Source organism: Lucilia sericata, unplaced genomic scaffold (assembly GCF_015586225.1).
Source record: "Lucilia sericata isolate MDLA Ls3-8-SP2 unplaced genomic scaffold, ASM1558622v1 Contig000033F_arrow, whole genome shotgun sequence".
NCBI lineage: Eukaryota > Metazoa > Arthropoda > Insecta > Diptera > Calliphoridae > Lucilia > Lucilia sericata.
Window position 1 is genome coordinate 542,497 of NW_023994071.1, and position 19,522 is coordinate 562,018.

Consider the following 19,522-nt stretch of genomic DNA (forward strand, 5'->3'; position numbering starts at 1 on the left):
TTACAAGTCAAATATGACACTGAGGCATCTATTTACAAACAACAAAACAAAAATTGACAAACTAAGGAATGATATGTGGTCTATGAGATAAAATGTGACGGTAATGAAAGGGAGAGTTGTAACATGGTTTACATTGGTACGACAAAGAGAATGTTAGGGACGAGAGTTAATGAACACAAAACAGATATTTGTTCAATTCACAATCGATGTTGTAGCGTTGTATGCGTTGTATGTCAGCAGCTGCTACAATAGTCATAACAATGTTGTTGGTATTTTCTATGCAAAAGCTCTATACAACTCCTACGACAATTTTTCATATGTTTTTCGAATGTTGTAAAAAAGTTTAGTGTTGCCAGTTGTTTATTTCAACATATAAACAAAAAATTCAAACGATTTTAGCACAAAAAAACAATAAAGTGGTAACACTGAAATCAAAAACAAACAGCTGTTTACCAAAACAAAAAAAATAAAATTTTATTAAAAACAGTTTATTTATTAGTTTAAAATGTGGAATAAAGAAAATAAAAGAATTGAAAATTCAAAGAAATTAATTTGGTTTATTTCGCATGTTTAATTAATTTAATATTTCTTGATTTTTTTATCTTTTGACATTGTTATCTATATTTGTTTTGATTGTTTTTTTTTTCATTGAGAACACAAACTTATGACTTGCTGCAAAGATCTGTTCACAATCACTGTTACTACACTTTAGTAGGTACAATATACAACTTGATTGTGAATTGAACAATTGAAAAAGGAAAAATAACGACGGCATTATTTCTGCATGTAAAGGAATGTGATCATAAGATGGATTTTGATAATGTAAAGATATTGGACAGAGAACAAAAAGAGAACAAACGATACACTCTTGAAAGCTTAAGAATACAACAAAAAATACACAATACCATGAATACGAAAGAGGATAAGGATAACACAAAACTGCAATATTCTGCTGCAATATTTAATTATTAAATCAGTTGAAGTTCTGTGATACTAGTTTAAGTTTGACTTACGTTATATGTTTGTGTTGTAATGATAATTTATTTATTTATTACTTTCTGTGTCGTGAATTCCACTTTTTTAAATAATAAGTTAATTGACAAACAATGTAAACAATAGAATTTCGTAAGTTAAACTGTTACATTTTAGGTTTTCAATGATTTATAATGAACAAATTTATATATTTTGTCGTTAGAATTCGAAAATAAAAAGGAAACCCCTGAAGAAGTTTGAAACAAACAAACGAAAGGTTGGGTAAATAATAAAAATTGAAAATGAAAATATTTTGATTTTTATTTATACATTTGGTAACAAATGATTGACCATAAATAGCCCGTAAGATTGGAATCTTAAAAACTAAAAATTGAGAAATCTAAACAAGTATGTAACTGTTTATGTTTTTTTGGTTGTTTTATTTTTTTTAGAATTTTCTTATGAAGTAAGAAATATTGAGAGCATGACTTTGTATAATCCAAGAAGAAATAAATCGTAATAAAAAGAGAGTCTGCCTTATATTAGTGCTTCGCGCGTTCATTAAAGTATGTTTTTCTTAAGTTGTATTAAAGTACAGAATTAATAGAAGAAAACACACCCGATTGTATTAACTTTTACATATGTTTGCTTCCGCGAAGCACTAACGTAAGAGTGATATGGAGGAAGAGTGATATGGAGGAAGAGTGATATGGAGGAAGAAATCGCAGAGGAGACGCGGGATGCTACATATTATCTTAATTTAAGCGTTTGTGTTTTATTTAATTATATTTTTTAAATTTGGGTTTGATATTTTATATTAAAACAAGTAAGAGTACTATATTCGGCTGTGCCGAATCTTATATACCCTTCACCATAGTGTATTTAATAAATATCAATTTCATAAAATTTAAATTTATTTCATTTTCCCGACTATATTATTATTATAGCAATAGCAAAACAAAATGAACAACAACGCTAAACGAAATAAACACACAAAATACATATGGCAGTAAAACCAACAGCATCCAAACGATTATAGAAAATTCAAAAAGTACCTTTCGTAGAACGAAAAAGTACCAAAAAGTCTTCCTTTATAGGTTCTTACCTAGTCAAGGCCCTACATGCTAAATTTTCATGTTTCTAGGTTCAATATTATAGAAAATTCAAAAAGTACCTTTTGTAGAACGAAAAAGTACCAAAAAGTCCCCTTTTATGTGTTGTCGCCTAATCCGGGCTCTACACACTTAATTTCATCTTTCTAGGTTCAATATTATAGAAAATTCAAAAAGTACCTTTTGTAGAACGAAAAAGTACCAAAAAGTCCCCTTTCATGTGTTCTCGCCGAATCCGGGTTCGACATTCTTATTTCATGTTTCTAGGTTCAATATTAAAGAAAATTCAAAAAGTACCTTTTGTAGAACGAAAAAGTACCAAAAAGTCCCCTTTTATGTGTTCTGGCCTAATCCGGGCTCTACATACTTAATTTCATGTTTCGAGCCAATAACAACGTAACGTAACGTGATGTTTATTCTTTGCTTTGTGTTTATAAACAAGAAATCACAATAACAAACAAATTTACCGTTTGATACTGTGTTTTGTTTGTTTATTGTTTTGTATAAGCATGCACGAAAAATGTAAATTTTTCATGAAATTTCCAGAGGTGGTCTCGGATTTTTACTCATATCTTCGTTATTTATGGGCCGATTGGGCTGATTTTAAATAGCGTTCTATCGTATTTCCGATACAATTATTGAATTCGGATCTCGCAGATTTCTGGGGTCTTCTGAAAACTGATTTCAACATACACACAGACAGACAGACAGACAGACGGACATGGCTAAATCGACTCCGCTATCTATAAGGATCCAGAATATATATACTTTATAGGGTCGGAAAATTGTATTATAGAAATTACAAACGGAATGACAAACTTAAAAATTATATATATGGGGAATTTCGCGTCAAGTGACCCAACTTAAAAATCGATGTCTTCCAATTTTTAGCTCTATCGGTCAAGATCTGCCGGAGTCAGAGGGGATCAAAGTTGGACATTTTGGTTATACAGCGTTTTATTCAAATGAGTGTAACTTTTCACTTATTGGTCCTATGAAAAATTGTCCAAAGGAGTTCAGATAGCTATTTCTTCATTCTTTCCAAAAATTTCTTTTTACATTTTTTGAACATTTAAAAAAATTTTTTTTTTTCAAAATGGGCCTTTTTTTTTATTTGCTCAAGTATCTTGGAAGTGATGTTATTCCGGAAATAACATTCCTGACTAACACTGGTTGAAAGATTCTTAGGAATTATGTCCAGGAAACTGAGTTTCTGAACGGACATGGCTAAATCGACTCCGCTATCTATAAGGATCCAGAATATATATACTTTATAGGGTCGGAAAATTGTATTATAGAAATTACAAACGGAATGACAAACTTAAAAATTATATATATGGGGAATTTCGCGTCAAGTGACCCAACTTAAAAATCGATGTCTTCCAATTTTTAGCTCTATCGGTCAAGATCTGCCGGAGTCAGAGGGGATCAAAGTTGGACATTTTGGTTATACAGCGTTTTATTCAAATGAGTGTAACTTTTCACTTATTGGTCCTATGAAAAATTGTCCAAAGGAGTTCAGATAGCTATTTCTTCATTCTTTCCAAAAATTTCTTTTTACATTTTTTGAACATTTAAAAAAATTTTTTTTTTTCAAAATGGGCCTTTTTTTTTATTTGCTCAAGTATCTTGGAAGTGATGTTATTCCGGAAATAACATTCCTGACTAACACTGGTTGAAAGATTCTTAGGAATTATGTCCAGGAAACTGAGTTTCTGAACACTGAAACTCAACAGGCCCGATAGTGGCCTAGGTGTATTTCTTCGGATTTGATGTAGTATACATTCTCCTATCAACCTAACCAAACCTTTTTGCTCAATCGTCTATAAAGCCCTTAAAGTAAATTGTCTAAGCTTTCGTTTGAGCAAATAAAAAAAAAAAAAAAAAAATTGTTTTTAAGAAATAAAAAAAAAAAAATTTCAAAAGAATGAAGAAAAAGCTATCTGAACTCCTTTAGACAATTTTTGCTAAGACCAATAGATGAATAAAACCCTGTATGACCAAAATGTCTCCCTCTAAGTCCGGCAGTTCTTGACCGATAGAGCTGAAAATTTGTGTCTGACCTACTATCCAATACTACTAACGATAGTTGACATGAAATTCCCCATATATAAATACATACGTATGTATGTACATATTGTGTAAATTTTTTTAAGAATTTCTCTGTTTTTTTTTTTTTGAATATTAATTTTAATTAGATTTACGTTTTTTCCGCTAAATTTTGTTTTAGTTTTTTTATGTTCCTGATCCTTCGTTTTATTTTTCAAGAACTAATGTAATATTTGTTTCTAAACTGTCTAAGTAAATTAAATTGCAGGGTTACCAAATTTTATAATATACATTAGATATTGAAATAATAATTTAAAATTGTATGTACTACTGACACAAAGTTCAAAGGTAGGAAGTCCTTCGATAAATTCTGAAGATGAAAAATATAATTCTTGTTTTTATTCTCTCATATTGTTTAGAAACCTGAAAGAGATTACAACCAGACAAGCAGTAATAATTTTGCGACAATTATTTATTATTTCTTTAGGATTATTTTTTTATCCGATTGCTAAAATGTTAAATAATTTTAAGGGTCTTTTATATGCTATTTTAAATAGACTTTTAAAGGACATTTTACTAGACTTTGACCTAGTCTAATTAATTTTCTATGGCCTGGTCTATAAATTAGGGACTAGTCTTTGAAGTAGCCTTTGCGTTATTTACCGACTATCCTATTATCTAGTCTTTAGAGCAGAGTATGAAAAAAAAAACGAAACATTTCGCAAACGTTTCCATAATGTACAAAACTTTTCAAAATTTTTAAATCGTTTTGTACATGAGCAAAACTAAAACAAATACGTTTCAAGTGTGAAAGAGCGAAAACAAGACAATTGGTTTTCGCTCATCTACTTACTTTTGTTTGCCTTTACAATCGTACATTTGAGAACAAAACAAATGCAGAAACGTATTTTATGAATGAATCATAAAGGCATCTACAAAAACTTAAACTTAAACAAGTCTTCTTTTAATTTTACTCAAAAATGTTTTTGTAATGAGCAAAACCATTAGGAAACGTTTGCGAAAATGTTTCGCTCAAAACTTTTCAGTTTTGCTCCCATTGTTTTCTTTTCTAGCTGCGTACATTTGAGTTAATGAACATGATGTGCTCAAAAGCAATAAAAACCAAATGAGAAAATCGATTTTGTTGTTTTGGTTTTGTTTCTGTTTTACTCACTGCAAAGATGAAAACAAAACAATTGCAAACGTTTCGTTTATTTTCGTACTCTGCTTTAGTCTAGTCCAGGGGTCGGCAAACTTTGGAGTCTGAAGAGCCAAAATTTACAGTTTATTAAACATGGGTTTTAAAAGAGCCACAAAATTTTTGTTTATTAAAACATTACAAATACTTTATGAATTCACTTCAAAAACATATTTTTTGTTTAATTATCTACAAGACGATTCTGCAAGGAATCTTTCTTATAGATTTTTCACTTCAAAAACATATTTTTTGTTTAATTATCTATGCAGGGAATCTTATAGATTTTTGACTACAAACACTTTTAGAATTTTTATGGGTCATTCGAATGCGTTTTTTAACACTTGTTATATAAATATATAACAGTTTATTAGAGTGGAGCGACAGTGATATAATTAGGCAGCAATCGAGATAAAATTTTGAACAAGTTTTTTTATACAAACAAAAAATTTACTGTGATGTATTGCGGTCATTGAACCATAATTGACCAACCCCAATTCAGAAAATTACTCTAACGATCATAATTGACTTAACAGTAGCAGTATAGAGACGAAATTTGACATAAACAAGTTGTATAAGAACAAAAACACAAACAGGAACAAAAATCACTTTACCAAATTTGGTGACGATCGGCTCATAATTGATCCTACCCCCCATATTAGATCCCCATTAGAAAATTACCCTATAGCTCTTAAGTGACTTAATAATAGCAGTAGGCGACGAAATTCGACACAAACAGGTTTTATAAGAACAAAAAACATCTGCACCAAATTTAATAAGGATGGATTCAAAATTGACCCTTCCCCCCATATGGAGTCCACTTTCGAAAGTTCCGACATACAACAGGCTAAAATACAAGTATAGTGATGAAAATCAACACAAACAAGTTTTATAGGATCCAAAACTTCATTACCAAATTTTGTAAGGATAATACGCTTTCTGGTCCCTTATTTATAGCCAAAAATTTTATGTCAAAAATATATCAATCTTTCATAGATCACTGTCATTAAAACGTGCAATTTATAAAAATTTATAATTTTTTGCACCTTTTTATAGAAAGCGTGCAAAAAATATGAAATTCTTTAAAAAAAGATTAAAGTTTAAAGTTTTGAGATAGACTAAGTTTTTAGTATTTAACTGTATCAAAATTCTCCACATTATTAATTAATTACTATATTTTAAATTTCCAAACTTTTTTTTTTAATAAATAATTTTAATTCGAAAGACACGAAAATTTCGGAATGTATGATCATGATTTACCTCTTATCTAATGGCACCTCGTAGGATCACTGATATGATACCCCATTCGTTTATAGGGAACTTTTCAATTAACACTTTAAAGAATTAAACATTTTCTTACAATATTAACTTGTACATGGAACAAATTCAATGGGAGTGATAGGTTTGTATGGCTTTAGAAAGCTTGGATCATAACTTGTTGTTTAAAGTTTCAAAAATGACTCTAAATTTTCATTTGTTAGTTGGCTTTTTACCTAAATCTTCCAACTTGCTTTTAAACTTTGACAATTTTCCACAACACAAAGCTTTACTTTATAAATTGATCAACTGCATTTCTAGAGATCCAATACCAATTTCAAATGGCTCAATGAGGATTTATTCTCAAATGTACAATTGTAGGGGCAAATAAAAGCAAGGAAATGAGCGAAAAGCTAATTGTTTTGTTTTCTTTCTTTCTCACTCAAAAAGTATTTGTTTTTGTTTTGTTCATGTACAGAACGATTAAGCAAAGTTAAAAAGTTTTGTATATTGTTGAAACGTTTGCGAAGTGTTTTGTTAGTTTTAATACATTGCTCGTTAATCGATTCGGAAAGATTTTAAAATATTTTTTTATAAAATAAATAAAATGTGTGTATAAAACTAAAGAGCCACAGCTCCACATCCAAAGAGCCGCATTTGGCTCGCGAGCCATGGTTTGCCGACCCCTGGTCTAGTCTATAGACTATTTTATTATCTAGTTTATAGACAACTCTATGTATTTGCCTTTCAATCTATTTTAATCTATATTGTATAGTCTATAGAGTAGTTTATTGTCTATTTTATAGACTACTCTATTGTGTAGTCCATAGGAAGTCTATAGACTGTCTAGTCTATGGACTAATCTGGAGACCAAATGATGACAATTATCCCCAAAATATTTTTCTTTTGGATTTCATAGACAAACTATGATTATTGTTTAGAAAATTGTATTTGAATGAGCAAATTTCCCTATACACAGTACATATAAGCATGCTGGCACAATCACAAAAATATCAAATTAATTTTGATATCACACAATCAAATAGCATAATCACACCACAACCCCATAGACGTTCCCTTCAAACATTTAAAAGAGAAAACTATTGCGCATCACCCCAGACGCCACGTCAGAAACACTTCTGGACGATTGTCAGACGAGAACGCACATTTTACAAAAACAAAATACATTGATTTCGAATTTTCGTCTTCTAGAAATATACTTTTAAGTTACTTCCGGATGATAGTTAGAAGAGTGCATCCATTTTGCTTAAACAAAAAACCATGCCTGTTGAATTTTTTTCATCTGGAAGTATACGTTTTAGTGACTTCTGTATGAGAGTTGGGTGAGAACACACATTTTACAATAACAAAATACATTGTTTCCTAATTTGTATCTTCTTGATTTGTATGTTTATGTCACTTCTGGAAGACAGTTTGAAGAGTGTTCACATTAATGTTGTATTTTATTCATCTGGAAGTGTGGATTGTAGTCACTTCTGTACAATTGTCAGACGAGAGCACACATTTTACAAAAACAAAATACATTGATTTCTAGTTTTCGCCGTCTGGAAGTATACTTTTAGGTTACTTCCGGATGATAGTAAGAAGAGTACAAAAACAAAAAATATAAATACTCCATTTTTTAGCGTGAAAAAAAAAATAAAAATAAATAATGCAGAAATTTTGTTAAGTTCAGTGATGTTTTGTGTTTTGTTCAGTCATGTTCAGTTTTAATTATTCATCGTAAAACTTAAATGAGTTCTTGAATTTAATGTTCATAGAAAAATAGTGTAATTAAAATATTGTGAATCTTAAGTAATAAAAAACAATATGACAGTGTTGTGTTAAAAATCAACTGTTAATAAACATTTAAGAAGGTTTTCTTAATTGGCGAAGTGTATTAAATATATACCAAAAAGTATAAGGAAGGATTATATAAATAAAATTAAAAAGTAAGTTGTCATATTAAAATACTATTTTAGGAATATGTTAACAACTCTAAACGGCTTCCATTTCCATTATTTTTAAAAAAGTCTAATATGTTTCATTAAAAATGTTTTTATATTAAATTTCGACTCTCTCTTAATTCGTTTAGGAGGTATAAGCATTTAAAGACTTTTTCAAGTTGTACATTTCGGCTTTCATTTGATGAACATTGCATTTTTAACATATTTAGATTTATTTGAGTTAAATCTTAACTTTCAATATTTTTAAAACTATTTGCGCGTTTAGGTCTGGAATCACTATATTGAAATTAATACTACTGTTTTATACATAAATTATTTTTTGACTTGGGTCACTCGACACGAAATTGCCCATATAAGATATTTAATATTGAAATCAGATAGTTTTAAACCCACCTTTTTTAAATAAATACAATTTTATTAATTTCCATATAGCTTTGGATTTAATTATTCTAATTATAGGTACTTTTTTAGTTATTAACACCAGGTCTTTCTATGACCTATCATAAGATACTAATATTCTTAATATTTAGCATGCTGTTCCCAAGATATTGAACCTAAGTATTAGAAGAGAGCAAACAAAAAATGTCAAAAGCAATATCGCGTTTAGGGTCGTTAAGGTGTTTCTATCGTTAGTGACTGTAAATAATTTAAAAAATAATCCATGACTTAGTAATTTCAGATCTTTATAGACGGTTTAATTCCAAGTTATTGAAAAAATGTTCATGAAAGGTAATGTTTTTATTGATTCAAAACAATAAATAAATAAATTAATTAATTTTTAATTATTTTATTATACCCTACACCACTTTAGTGGGGAGGGTATATTGGATTTGTGCTGATGTTTGTAACATATAAAAATATTCGTCCTAGACCCACCTTAAAGTATACCAATCGGCTTAGAATCGTTTTCTGAGTCGATTAAGCTATGTCCGTCCGTCCGTCCGTCTGGCTGGCTGGCTGGCTGGCTGTCCATGTAAACCTTGTGCGCAAGCTACAGGTCGCAATTTTAAAGATAATTGGATGAAATTTGGCACGCACGTTTTATTTGACCCAAGGACGAAGCCTATTGAAAATGGTTAAAATCGGTCCATTATTTCACCTAGCCCCCATAGAACAGAACCCCCCGAAAAGGGCTTCTGAGCTCATAATTATGTTAAATATACAGATATATCGATAAAATACGGCATAACTAAGTTTTATAGAAGTCTTGATAACCCTGCCAAATTTCATAAAGATCGGGCCCCATTTGACCCTAGCTCCCATACAAAGTCCCCTTCAGAAAATTACTTGAATGTCCCAAATTAACTTATAAACACAAATATCCCGATGAAATTCAGCACAATAAAATATTATGTAAATATAAATATATTCACAAAATTTTATCGGGCTTGGTCCATATTTGCCCCTAGCCCCCATATAAAGCCTCTTTCAGAAAATTAGTTTTTCATCCATAAATTTCTTAAATGTATCGGAACCAGGGAATATTGAAGATAAATGCGATATTATGAAAAATAAATCACATTTAATATTCATAACTGGTGTAGGGTATCATATGGTCGGCCACGCCCGACTATACTTTCTTACTTGTTTTTTAGAAAGCAGTAGCTAATATTAAAATACTTCTAACTGAATTAAAATATAAAAAAGGGATCTGGTAAGTTATAAATGTCTTATTTCATCACGTGGTTCTACTAAAAATGTCGATTATTTGCAGAAAATGTAAAAAATGGATCTGACCGTTTAAACTTTGGTGGTAAATGTATTGGACATGAGAGAATCCTATTTTTATTGCTTCCTAAAGTATAACTGGTAATTTCAATAAATACAAAAGTATGTATATTCAATATTAATTATAACATTATTTTGGTTTATTTCGTTGAAGGATTAATGCGTTCCATAATATAACTCTTACAATTTGATGGATTAATCATAAAATTGATGAAGAACTACAAAAATATTTTAGAGTCCAACGTTTTACAATTTTTGGAAGTATACCAGTCAGCAGTTGGAATATTAATACAGACTCCCTGAAAATTATCTTATTATAAGGTAATAATTCTAAATTTTTGATACATATGTACATTAGACCGACTCCCTCTGTATGGAAAGCAAAAACGTGTTTTTGTTACCCCTCCCAAAATTTACCTTGCTTTGTTTTATGATGATTCCCAAAATATTTTAAGTGACCACTGAACCAAATTAAAAAAAGGTATTTTGGAATTATTTTTTTTTAAATTTTTGTTTGTTTTGAAACAAAATATCCAATACGGGGTATCGTTTAAAAGGTATTTTAAAGTCGCGTCCAATGATGTATTAATCATAAATAACCGTTTGCTTATAATTGTCATATTCCAAAATATTTAAAATTGTTAGGTTTTTACTAAGAAAAATTAAATATATGCACAATTTTGCAAATTTTGCGCACCACTAGACTTGGCTTCAAAAAACCTTTCAAATGATACCACATACTGTATATATTGTTTAAGAAATGCTGTATAATTTAAAACAAAATAACTAAAAAGGGACTTTTTTGTAACCGGTTCAGCTCACGAACGGCCACCGATAGACTAGAAATATTTTGGGAACCATTATAAAACATAACAAAGATTTTTTGAAGCTGGATAAAATATTGAATTTAACATGAAGAATCGTGTTCCCATACGATATTTTCTTTAAAACTGTCCAGCTCACGAATGGACAACACTTAACCGAAAATATTTTGAGTAACATCATATTACATAACAGCGAATATTATGGTAACTCAAGCACCATTTTTTGTGAGTCGGTCTAATGTTCATATATTACTTTTTTTAGATTAGTTGTTAAATCTGTTATTTTTTCTACTATTTTAATTTCAATTAATTCAATAAAAACTATAAAATTTCATTTTATTTAGATTTATTTTTATAGATTTTATTTTGGTGAGTATACAAATAGAAGAAGAGAAAACTCATCTTCTAGAAGACGAGAATACTCATCTTCTAGAAGAAGAGAATACTCATCTTCAAGAAGAAGAGAATACTCTTCTTCAAGAAGAAGAGAATACTCTTCTTCTAGAAGAAGAGAAAACTCATCTTCTAGAAGATAAGATAGGAACACTTCTAGAGGATACTAGGTAGTCACTTCAAGAAGTGACTTCCTAGTCACATCTAGAAGAGTCTTTGGCAATACCTTACTTCCAAGAGTCATCTAGAAGTTTCTTCTGCGGGTCTTCCAGAAGTATCTTCCAAGTTACTATTAGACGTTCCCCAGCTCCGCATCAGTTCTTCCCGACTGGTGACAAGAATTCTTATACTTCCGCAACATCGCTGGCGAGCTTTTAGCACGTTTGGAAGTTTCACACGGGTAACTTCCGCAATAGAAAATGTTTGTAGGGTTCAATCGACTTGCACAATCACTTGATTGTGCCAGCATGCTGTTGTTGTATATGGGCCCCTTTACTTCATTTTGTGTTTTTGCATTCCATGCACTGAAAGAAAAGTTTGTAAATTTTTTTAGTGATTATCGGTGTAGTGACTTCAATACTTTACAGTGTACTGTATTACAAATAACAAAAAAACATTAAAATGTCTAGATTTTATATGAATAGGACTGGAAAAAATTTAAACACTACTTATTAGATTTAAACATTGCCCTCGGAAATGCATTTATTTGCAATTTTAGATACAAAATGAACATTCATGTCTGTAAATCGATTCGGTTTCAAAACCGAGTTTGGTGTTCTGCAAATCGAATTTTTATTTGAACTTAAAATTCAGAAAAATAATCATATTTTAAATGAAAAAGTGTTTAAAATGACCATAGTATTTATATCAAGTTGCAATTATATTAAAAAACGCAAAAAATAAATTTTTAATTTATTTGAATAAAATTAAAATCGATTTACTTTCGACTAGAGAAATTCGAGAAATTTACTCGGATTCAGTTTACAGAACAGACAGGATTAATATAACTCCATGTAAATAAAAGTAAAGAAATAATGGAAGATTTAGAAAATTAAAGAAATAATGGATCATTAGGTATATACAACTATCCTTTATGATATTTTGCGTTCATATGCAGTGCTATAAATGACAATTGAATAAAGATATTTACAGGATAATGATGTAAATAGGCTTGTATGTCACGAATTAACATACCAGTTGGCAAAATGATCGTAGACGGCATTGTCGTTACCGATTCGTAAACGACATTTTTGAATTTGTCCCCTATCGCTGAAGTTTTGTAAACGACAATGTGTAAGAATTCTTCGTTAACGATAAGATTAGTGACATAGACCTCAAGGTTGTCATCTTTAAAACCCTATTAAAGACAAGTTGAACGGCAACATCTTAAATATTGTCCGCGTTTAACAATGTTAAAGACAAAATGAAAGATACTGTCTTCAAAAATATCTTCTATCGAACGCATATGATGACAAGATGAGCGACTATGTCTTGAATGTTGTCATATATCTAACTCTGTTGACGACTATATGAACGACAGATTCTTAAACGTTGCCAATAATTTTACATGCAGACAAGGCAAACGACAATGTCTTCAATGTCGTTATATAATTCAGTTATTGGCGACACTATGAGCGATATTGCCTTCAATATTGACCTCTATCAAATATACATGATGACGAGATAAGCGACAATGTCTGGAATGTTGTCTTATATTAGACTCTGTTGACGACAAGACAAACGACATTTTGTTGCATCTTGTCTTCTACGTTATATTTTTAAAATAACTTTTAAAATAACGGTAAAATAACTGCGATATGAAAAAAGACACAACTTAAATAAAATATTTATTTGAGTACGAGCATCTGAACAAGCAAAAGTGATTTTAAGTTGTGAAATTAAGTATAATTGAAATATATTTAATAATACTCCATTTCAATTGAGTCCAATTTCGGTAAGTAATATAAATTACTTTTCAAGGGCTGAAAAATTGTGGCCTTTTATTTAAAATATTTAAATTATCTTAAAGTGGATAAATCATCTAAATTACTTTTTAAACAGGATCTACAAGGAGATGGGACGTACCTAAATCGGTATAGGATCTAAGTGGTACCAACAAAGAAAAGTTTATATTTCTAGCATCCATGTAATCGTGGACGACAAAGTAAACTATATTGTCGTCCATAAAATCTTTGACGACCAAGTAGACGATATTGTGGTCCAAAAATCCTTGACGATAAAGTAGACGACATTGTCGTCAATATAATCGTTGACGATATTGTTGCCTATATATTCGTAAACGACAAAGCTGGGGACATTGTCATCAATGTAATCGTTGACGATCAAGCGATAGATTTAATCCTCTATAATATCGTCAGTGAACATATAGCTGACGTATTCACTGTTATTCCGTGAACGACAAACTCAGCGACATTGTCTCTCATTGAATCGTTCACTATATTCGCGACACTTGTTCGAAAATGTCGTTGACGATTTGTTCCGGCTGTCCTACATTTGTCTTCCAGGACTTTACATTGTCGTGTACCCATCGTTGAGGATATGCCCAATTGGGATAGTATAGCGGGCATTACATTTGTTTAGGGGTTTATGTCGTTGATTTACCTTTATTCAAATTGCCATTATTTTTTACAATCACTCGAAAAAAGTCTTCAAATAAATTTTTTAGGTATTTAATGATAATTTTTCTTGAGAAGTTTTAAAATTAAAATAAATATTAAATATACAACATTTTCATTTGCAAAAATAACTTTCGGGAAAGAGAAACTTATATTTATGTTTAACATCAGAGATTTCTCTATGTGTAACTCAAAAAAAAAAACTTCCAAGCTCTCATTCTCCTAAGCTAGTTACTCTGTTCAAAATTTCGTGCGAAATGCTGTCAAACTACATATAAAATATTTGGTATGAAATAATTTCACAAAAGCAGTACTCTGTTCTTATTGTGAAAAACATTGCGAAATTTATCTGGCAACCTTGTTTTCCAACTTACGAAATAACATAAGCAGCACTTCTTTCGCACGAAATTAAAACAAACAGCTGATTATTAAACAAAACAAACAGCATTTTATTGTTTTTCCCAAAATTATTATTTCTCGAGCCAAAAAAAATGAAAAAATTACAAAATCATTAAAAAATGATAAACTAAACTATAAATATACTTCACAAGCGGTCAATAATATATTTTCATTAATTGTAAATAAAAAAACACTGAATAGTTTATATTATTTAGATTTATTTTATTTTCAGCTTTCAAAAAACATATGGTTTTTGTTTACGTATTTAAAGTAATGATACATACTTTATAGCAATGGTGCCCAAAATCACTATTCCCTATCACGCGAGATAGGGCAAGAATATTCTGCTGACGTTGCGTTGACTCACCTACACTATAAGCTTACTTGTGTATTTTCTTATTTGAGCATGTGATAGTTGATTATCTCTCAACTTGCAAAACAAAATCAACTCAGTTGCTGATCAGCATTTGTCGAAGTAAGGTCTGTACGCAACTTTTTTAAAATCCACACAGAAATACAACAACAAAATTTTGAGAAAGCCGAATTTATGTAGGTGAATGAGAGAGCACAGCTGATAGTTTTTTATATATGAACTTTAATGTACGCTGTCTGTCAAAATCCATAATATCAATTTGACAGTTAGAATATACTTTTTAGTATGCAGTCATTTTATTAGTGCAGTTTTATTTTGGGTTACATTTTGTTCTCTGCTGCTTTACCAATACAAATGAATGTGTAACAGTGTGTGTATGGGCATCACTGCTTTATAGCAATAAAAGCGACAAACTTTCCAAAATCGCGAGATAGACTACATTTGTTGCACATCAAATTTTTCGCATGAAAAAATCATAATTTTTCGCAACTTTTAACAGAGTAGCAGGCTTAACATAAAAACAAGAAATAAATTCTATAATTTTATGTTATTTCCAATATAAAATAAGAAGTAAATTATCGTTCGCATTTAGAAGCACAAAACCTTAAGGTAGAATTATCCGAACGTTGCTGTCAACGTTTTGTAACGTACCGTACTGGTGCAGTTATGGAACATTTAAAAACGTATCACTTGTCTTCAATGTAATCGAAAATTATTGAAGTTTTTACACGTGTTTTAGTTAAAAAAGTTCAATTGATTCTCCTTTTTAAATATTTTTCTTATTTTTAAAATATTTTACGTATTTTAAAATAAAAATTAAGAATATCTAAAAAACAAAAATAATTTACAATTGTTCGATCCTTTATTTATATTACATATCAGACCTGGGCGATTTCCATTAATTTTGCATTAACATTAAATTAAAAAAAAAATAATTTAATGTAAAAAATATTGCATTAACATTAAATTTTTAAAATTTAATGCATTAAATTTCCATTAACATTAAATATTTTTGAATTTAATGCATTAATTTTACATTAACATTAAATATTTTTCAAATTAATGCATTAATTTTGCATTAACATTAAATATATCTGAATTTAGTGCATTAATTTCACATTAACATTAAATAAGCAATAAAATTAATGCATTAATATTCCATTAACATTAATATATATAAAAATTGATAAACATAAATAAAAATACAGCTCAAAAGACCTCGATCTAACTAAACAACTAAAATTAAATAGGTTAAAGTCCTTTCTAATAACTCCTATATTCCATTCAAACTTGTGTGTTTTAAATATGATATTTATATAAGATTCCACAGACAAAATAAACTAAAAAAGGAATATCTGGGAAGTGATATTATTCTTCTAATATGTATTATCGAGTATAGGACTTATTAGAAAGAACTTTAACAAAATAAACTAAAAATGGAATATCTGGGAAGTGATACTATTCTTCTAATATGTATTATCGAGTATAGGACTTATTAGAAAGGACTTTAACACATTCAATTTTACTTGAATTTTGTTAGACCGAGGTCTTTAGCGCTGTATTCTTATTTTTATAAATTATTTTATACATTAATGTTAATGGAAAATTAATGCATTAATTTTATTATTTATTATTTAATGTTAATGGAAAATTAATGCATTAAATTCAAAAATATTTAATGTTAATGCAAAATTAATGCATTAATTTCACAAATATTTAATGTTAATGTAAAATTAATGCATTAAATTTAAAAATATTTAATGTTAATGCAAATTTAATGCATTAAATGTACCCATGTTAATGTTAATGCAATAAACTTGCATTAACATTAATTTTTTTTAATGTAGAAAAAATTGTTAATGCATTAACACATTTAATGCATTTATCCCAGGTCTGTTACATATGCTGTACCTTTTTATCTTCTTTTGTCATTTATTTTAATGTTTCTCAGAGAGTCAAAATTAACTTCAAATTGATACATATTATATTTTTTTTTGTGTTTTGGAAGATAACCGTTTATATTCTTTTGTCTTACTTTATGCCCAATGTAACAATATTATATTTTTTAGTCTACAACGAGATTTGATACAAATAAAACTTGTTATACTACCTTTTGTCTTTTATTTTAAACAAATAAATCTACGGGTCGGTCAAATCAGGCTGTCCTTAAACATTGGCGACCGTGACAGGACATCTTACGTCGAATACTTATAATTTTTAAAGAAATATAAAAAAATACATAATTTAATTAATAATTGGTGTTAACAAACATTGTTCAACATTTCCACAATTTAAATTAATGTTCGTATTGCGCAAGTCTTTAAAAAAACTCTCAACTCTTAATCAACATTCTCACTGCCGTATCGATACTAACGCTTGTATTTATAAAAAAATCTTATTTTGCTTTTAATGCACTCAATAGTTAAAGCACACTTTAGCCTTAAAAACCATTAATAAAATTGTGATATTCATAAACAAATAATAAACGTATATTAACTATTGTGCTGATTTATGTTTAAGTTGGCAGCACTGTACAATATGGCTGTCATTTTATGTGTTAGTGTTGCGTACAATTAGGATAAAATATTCGTTGATTCGGTTTTCTTAATTTCATATTTTTGTTTATAATAGATTTTTGACAATAAAAACAAACTTTTAAGAAAAATAAATATATATATGGCTTTAATAAATGTCTATTTAGTTCAGATGTATAAATATAACATATAATTTCTAATTATTATTAAAAGTATCCGAATAACGGATATTTAGCGACAAAATATACATCACTATGACACATTTTCTTATTTTTACTTATTTTCCTTGTAATTTTTGATAAATTTTTGCAAATATTGATAAATTTCTTTGATATTTGACTAATTTTAATGCCGGCGAATATATTTTGCATTAGTATAGCACTAATCAATATAATTTACATGGTTAATTACTTTATGGCATTATATTTAACCAACAAACTTTGAAAAAGCCAAATCAAATGATTTTGTCCATCATTTGGTTGACAGACGGGCATTTCCAAATTGCCTAAAAATAGTGCTAGACAATTGGAATATTGTCAAATATTCATGCATTAATCCAATAATGCCTAGATTTGAGTTTTTTCCTCAAAATATAATCGTTTAAAAATTTTCTGGGATTTTATTTACAAATTTGTAAACGTTAAAATTAGAATTTTTAGATTTTATTTTAAAAGAAACTATAATTACTTTTCGCAATCAACCTAAAATTACCGGAAAAATCTTTATCTGAGAAAATAATTGTTAAAAATCAAGTTATTGTTGGCTTAAAGAAGGGTCGAGCCTACAATAAAATTCTTCTAATTGTCAATGGTTTATTGAAGGTTTTTTAAGCTATTTCACGTTTATAAATACGATTTTCCTGAATTTTGCCTAAAATTGTTTAATAAACCTAAAATAAGTTTTTATAAATACAGCCGTAAATCTTCGCTACATTGCAATGATCATTGCACAGTGGTATAGGAAAAAAAAAAAGAGGGAAATAATTCGGTAACTTCTAAACGGTTAATCCGATTTTAATGAAATTTGGTATGCACAAAGAGGAGGTGTTGTCGAGTTTAGGTTTTGAATTCGGACCTTATAGGGGCCCGGCGGGGGGTCCTCAATTTTTAAAACGATCCTATTTCTTCATTTGAGTTCCGATTTAAAAAAATTTCGTATATAGAATCTCCTCATCGAGCACTATAAAAAATGTCGTAGCAGTAAATTATCTCTTATAGTTTAGGAGATATTCGCATATTCGCTTAACAACAAGTTTATATATCAAGCAGTGAAAGAATTATGTAAAACTCATGACTGAGTCCAAAGTTATAAGCATTTTAATTTAAAAAATTAAAAAAAGGCGATTTTTTGTCATTTTTTTGGGAAAAAAGTATCTTTTTCTTTTTAAGTTATCTAAAAAGTTTCTAAGACGATGTATATAGAATTTATACTTTTTGGAAAGCTGACTTTACATAAAATACGATAAATGAAACAAAACCTAAAAATTTTTGATACCGAGGGGACCAGGTCCATCCAAAAAAACCCTATTTTTTATGGAAAATTCAATTTTGAGCAAAAATTCTCAAATCGCATAGTCGATATCAAATTATAGTGACCTGTTTTATATGACCCAATATGTTCTTAATCATTTTGTAACGGGTTTCGATAACCCCGCCCCTGGTATGGATATAATAGGTAAAAAACCAAAAAATCCCATTTTTGGGATTTTTTAAAACTTTTTTGGGAATTCCGGGATTTCTAATAAGAAAATTCGAAATTTTTATTTAATTTTGGATTTTGAGTAAAAAAATCTACCTAACTGTAAAATTTCATCGAAAAATATTCATAAATAAAATTTTTATTGCAATTTGAAAAATTTGTATCTCCTAAATTATAAGAGATAATTTACTGCTACGACGACATTTTTTTTTAAATCGGAACTCAAATGAAGAAATAGGATCGTTTCAAAAATTTAACATAGCCGGTGTCCTAATTTGAGGACCCCCCGCCGGGCCCCTGGTTGGCCTATAAGGTTAATCCTATCGGATTAACCGTTTAGAAGTTACCGAATTATTTCCCTCTTTTTCTTTCCTATACCACTGTG

At 29.2% G+C, this 19,522-nt stretch overlaps 1 protein-coding gene across 1 annotated transcript in view; it reads left to right on the top strand.

Annotated features, from left to right (window-relative positions):
- LOC119612161 (N-acylneuraminate cytidylyltransferase) overlaps positions 1–19,522 on the top strand; it is a 147,536-nt gene that overhangs the window by 115,927 nt on the left and 12,087 nt on the right. The gene's annotated exons all lie outside the window — the stretch shown is intronic.